Here is a 6,000-nt window from a genome sequence, read left to right on the forward strand (position 1 = left end):
GTTCGAATATGAGAGACTACAGAATTGCTAATTGATAGGCATGTGAGTCTCCAAATCTCAGCTCCTTGGTGAGGCGGGAGGGGGGGGGGCGGGGAAGAGCAGGGGGAGGGAGAGAGACTTTGTATCTCTCCTTATATCTAGGGATTGAGACAACCCTTTCCGTATTCCGTGTCTCCTGGGCAGAAGTGAAAATTGGAGTTTTTCAGCTTTCTCTCAGTGTCTATCTCATCCCTCACATCTTATTGAAGTTGAAGTTGTTTGTTTCCTCCCCTGGGGCACAGAAAGGCAGGTCCTTAGACTTCTTAGTTAGGTCTGAAGCAGCGTTTGCAGAGAGAGCACAATTTTTACTTGGATTGTAAATTGCAGATCAGCAAAAATGACATCATCTCCTGAAGAAGCTTTCACTCATGTGTCATTGAGAAAATGTCTGTTATTTAAAATGTCTGTTATTATTTAAGAATAATTCTCAGAAAAGGTAAAATCATGATTCTTCTACAAATATATAATAAATGTCAAAGATTGTATTGAACTCATGAATTAATGAGGGAATCAGTAAGATTTCAGTAAGAACCACTTTCAACTGGTTCAAAAGAGGTATTCAAGAAGCATGCCCATGTAGGGATGTATATAGGAATGCGGAAATGAGTTTACAAACAGATACAACCTTATGCCAATGTGATGAAGCCTTTCTGCCCTGTGACCTTAGGGCCTGAAGTGTGGGCAGGGGAGGTGAAGGTGAGGAATAGGGAGAATGAGGTGGTCAAGAAGCCGAGTGACCACGGCGGGGAACCAGCCTGGGAGCTAAACTCCCTACAGTAATTTATAGAGTGACTTTTTGTTACCAAATGTCATGTAGTTGTTTAAGGGAAATTACCTGTGTGAGAAATCAAACATCTAGATTCCAGATCTGGCTCTGACACTTCCTACTGGTAAGGCTCCAAAAGGGTGTTTTTATACGTTATAAACTTAGCCTCTTCGTTTGTCAAATGGCTGTTTGAACGGTGACTGCCCTGCTTTGCCAGCGGGGCTGTTATGGTGCTCAGATGAACTGATAAATTCACGTTAAGAAATTGATTTTGATGATCAAATGAAACAAATTCACATTAAGCAACTGAAGGATTTGTGAGCTGAAGCCTTTATATTTTATAGGAGCCGATTTTCTGTGCACAAATCATTGAGAATTCCTGTGCACGGTCATCCTAAAACCCATTCGTTTAATTCAACAAATACTTTTAGAGCAATTACTCAGAGGTTCAAGCGTATGCTGTGCCTTGGCAGTTTGGAGATAAATAAAACAATGTCGTTGCCCTCTAGGAGACGACAGTAAAGTGAGGGAGACAATCAAGTAATTTTGATACAGTGTGTGAGTGGTAATACTTGAGGACTGAACAAAATAGTATGGAAGCGTAAAGAATCCCGGGGTCCTGCCCCGGCTGAGTCCAGGTTCCTGAGGGATGGACGGCGTCGGCGCAATGAGGGGAAAATAAAGAGGACGTGAGACTTGGGTTGGTGTTAGCAAGTCCGACTTTACTGTGCACAAGTGTCGTTTATATATTTTTCAGGATTAGTACAGAAATGGTTCTACAAATATTCTCAGAGAGATAAGGAAGTAAAAAAAACGAGCACAAGAATATTTATTAGCATTCCATTCTATATAGCATAAGGTTAATGGTAGTCTTCTCCGCAACTAACTAGTGTTTGTTGTCTCTAAGCTAAAAGAGATAGGTACCTAGACACCTGTTGTAATTCATGGTAAAGTTAAATCAAAGAGAGAAGGTCCAGGCCTCCGGACAGGACAGCAGTCCGTCTGGTTGCATCCTGGTGGAGCCATCCCTCCCTCCCTCAATCATTTATGCCATTAGTGTAGATGGTTAGTGGGAACAAAACGCGACTCCAAGGTATCTTATCCCCAGGGCTATCTGCATTCTCAGCGGGCAGTTAAACATCTTTACATTTTCGCGCCCTTTAGGGGGTGAAAGCATTCCTTTGTCTTTTAGATTGTGGAGCTAACAGTCCCTTAAGCACACTGCCAGAGAAAGTATCATTTTGTTAGTAAAGTAAAGGGCTGAAAAGCTAAGCTAAAGTATATATCTTCAAGAATGAAAAACAGAAATAAGTATAGACATAACCTTGCTAGAAAGCATGCATATAATTCAGAAAATATCAGGGGTGTCGGCCGGCCCTTCTTCACCGAGGGGCATCCCTGCACCCCTCGGCCCTTCTACTCATCAATTGTTTATTATTTATTGCTTTTAGGAGAAAACCTCTATAACATTTTAACAGAAAGCAGAAGGTCAAGAATAATATATAGATACTTCTTGATCATCCAATTAACCAGCAAACTTAGAAGGATGATGCATATATATTTAGACAAAGAACTGGAGGGAGAAGGAAACATTAACCAGATAGAGGCCATAAACCTAATTCGACATCTTATCTGGGCAGGATTCCTTTCTGCTTGTCTCAAATGGGACTGTGTGCTCCTCCATTAATTAACTGAAAAATATCTTGAAAGTTACCTACAGGTGGTCACATTCTCTTACTATATCTAATTTTCCCAGGAGGTAGTGCCTCCCAAGCAGCCACCCAAAGGAGTGAAAACTGGAGGTTAAGAAAGGAAAAGGAATGAAGGGCAAATAGAAGCAGCACAGGTTTCAGAACTATGTGAGGGGCCGGCCGGTTATTCTTCACCAAGGGGCGACCCTGCACCCCTAGGCGTTAATCGGCTGGACCCTGTCAAACAGCCAATCAAATGATGTAGCCACGGCTCCCGGCAAAAGAAGGTGGCAATTAATTCTGATTTCAATAAGATTCAGGCTTAGAATAAATGTCGCAGGGTATCCTGTGCATGCTCATAATAATGCTTTACAATTGTATAACATAATATAGAAGCTCTTAATGTTACTTCATGCTGTCTCACTTCTGGGACTAAAGTGAAAAAAGAATAAATACTCCATATTTTTTCAGTTAATTCCGGCAGGGAACACGACTTTCTATCAATGGTCCTCTCACATTCTGTCCTCATCTTTCTATCTCCCTCCACCTCACCCACCTATCTTTTCCCTCATATTTCCCCATATTCCTTTGTTCTTCCTAGGCATTCCAGCCCAGAATCTTTGCACCAGGCATTCACTTGGCTGTGTTTCAATGATACCTAAAATATTATCATCTCCTGCTAGGAATTGCAGTTCAATTCAGCATACTGTCAAGGGGACAGTAGCGTGGTGACACCCATCACTCACATGAACTGCCCTCTCATGAGTCTGAGGTTGGCAACCAATGTGTGAATTAGCTCCTTGGATTTTTTTTTTTCATTATTTTAGTTCACTTTTTCAATTGGATTATAAAATCCACACAGAAAAGGGAACAGATAAAAAATACTTTGTTGAATTTTCTCAAATTGAACACGCCTGTTGACCCAGATCAAGAAATTGCCTGTTACCAGTATCCCAGAACCTCCGCTGTGCCCTCTTCCAGTCACTCTCCCCTCTTACTGTTTCTACAGTGAACTAACACCTTTACACATGCTACCTTACACAACATCTCTTTGGCATTATCTTTGCATTTTCTTTTGTATTAACCTTCTATGTGCCCCAAGCCCATAATATCTAACTAGGAACTTAAAGGTTTTTTTTTTGTTTTTGTTTTTGTTTTTTTTGGTGAGGAAGATTGGCCCTGAGCTAACATCTGTTGCCAGTCTTTCTCTTTTTGCTTGAGGAAGATTGTCGCTGAGCTAACATCTGTGCCAGTCTTCCTCTGTTTCATGTGGGATGCTGCATAGCATGGCTTGATGATGGTGTGTGGGTCTGCACCTGGGATCCAAACCTGTGAACCCTGGGCCACCAAAGCAGAGCACGTGAACTTAACTACTGCACCACCGGGCCAGCCCCTAAAGGTATTTTTTCAAATGAGCTTTAGATTTAGGCGACTCTGACTGTTGTAACAGAATCTATCTTAAAAATCTTCCTAGCAAATAACATCAAAAAATATAAAATATTTAAGAAAAAAGTTAACAAAAGACTTACAAGACCTCTACACAGAAGACTAAGAAACATTGATGAGTGAAATTAAGGAAGACCTAAATGAAAGGGGACGAACACCACAGATAAAGAAACACGTCGTGGGTTGTCAGATTCAGTGTTAGTAAGATGTCACTTGCGCCCAGTCAAAATCTCAATGGGTTTTTTGTAAAGAATGACAAGTTCATTTAAAAATCTATATGGAAATGCAGAGGACTGAGAGTAGCCAAAACAAACCTGGAAAAAGAACAAAGCTGGAGTATTCATAATACCCGATTCCAACAGCCGCTAGAAATCTATAGTAATTAAGACAGTGTGATCTCAGTATGAGGATAAGTAAATAGATCAATGGAGCAGAATAGAGTCTGGAAATAGATCCATTGATATATTGTAAATTGGTTTTTGACAGAGGTGCCAAGGTAATTCAGTGAGGGAAAGGAAAGTATTTTCATCAATTGGTACTAGAACAATTTGATAAACTTACGGGGGAAAAGTGAATCCTGACCCTGACCTCACATCACACACAGAAACAATTTGAGATGCAAAAAATTAAAAATAAAAATACCCTATCATCCAACTATTACACTACTGGGTGTTTATCTCAAGGACACGAAATCAATACTTCAAAAGGGTATATGAATCCCTATGTTCATCGCAGCATTATTCACAATAGCCAATATGTGGAAGCAACCCAAGTGCCCATCAGTGGATGAACAGATAAAGAAGATGTGATAGATACACACACACACACACACACACACACACACACACACACACACACACACTGGAATACTACTCAGCCAGGAAAAAGACAAAATTGTGCCATTTCTGACAACATGGATGGACCTTGAGGGTATTATGCTGAGTGAAATAAGTCAGAGAAAGACAAATACTGTATGATTTCACTCAGGTATGGAAGATAAATACATGGATAAGGAGAATAGATTAGTGGTTACCAGAGGAGAAGGTGGGCTAAAGGAGCACATATGTAGGTGACAGATAAAAAATGGACTGTTGGTGATGAACACAATGCAGTCTATACAGAAACTGAAATATAGTGATAAACACCTGGAATTTACACAATGTTGTAAGCCAATATGACCCCAATAAAATAATTAAAAAAATAATTCGAGATGGATTATAGACCTAACATAAAAGCTAAAACTATGAAACTCCTAGAACAACACATACAAGAATATCCTCATTACTTTGGTGTAGGCAGAGAGTTCTTAGAGAGGAAAGAGAAATCATGAACCATAAAAGAAGAAAATGGTAAACTGTACTTTATCAAAGTCGAAAACTCTCATTCATCAAAAGACACCATTAATAAAATGAAAAAGTGAACCATAGGCTGGGGAAAAAATATTCACAATACATAGATCTGACAAAGAACTTGTATCGTGAGTATATAACAATCTCCAGTGGCGGCCAGCCCAGTGGTTTAGTGGTTAAGTTCGCATGCTTGCTTTGGTGGCCCGGGGTTCCCAGGTTTGGATCACAGATGCAGACCTAGCACTGCTTGTCAAGCCACAATGTGGTGGCATCCCACAAAAAATAGAGGAAGATTGGCACAGATGTTAGCTCAGCAACAATCTTCCTCAGGAAAAAGAGGAAGATTGGCAACAGATGTTAGCTCAGAGCCAATCTTCCTCACCAAAAAAACCCCAAAAACAAAAACCAAAAAAACCTCCAATGAACCAATAATGAATGAAAAGATAACACATTTTTTTTTCTTCTTCTCCCCAAAGACCCCCAGTACATAGTTGTATATTCTAGTTGTGGGTCCATCTGGCTCTGCTCTGTGGAACGCTGCCTCAGCATGGCTTGATGAGGTGCTAGGTCCATGCCCAGGATCTGAACCAGAGAAACCCTGGGTGGCTGAAGCGGAGCGTGCGAACTTAACCCCTTGGCCACGGGGTGGCCCCGACACAATTTTTCAAATGGGCAAAAGACCTGACTTGACCCTTCACAAAAGATATTC

The sequence above is a fragment of the Equus quagga genome, chromosome 1, assembly GCF_021613505.1.
Source record: "Equus quagga isolate Etosha38 chromosome 1, UCLA_HA_Equagga_1.0, whole genome shotgun sequence".
In the NCBI taxonomy this organism is placed as follows: domain Eukaryota; kingdom Metazoa; phylum Chordata; class Mammalia; order Perissodactyla; family Equidae; genus Equus; species Equus quagga.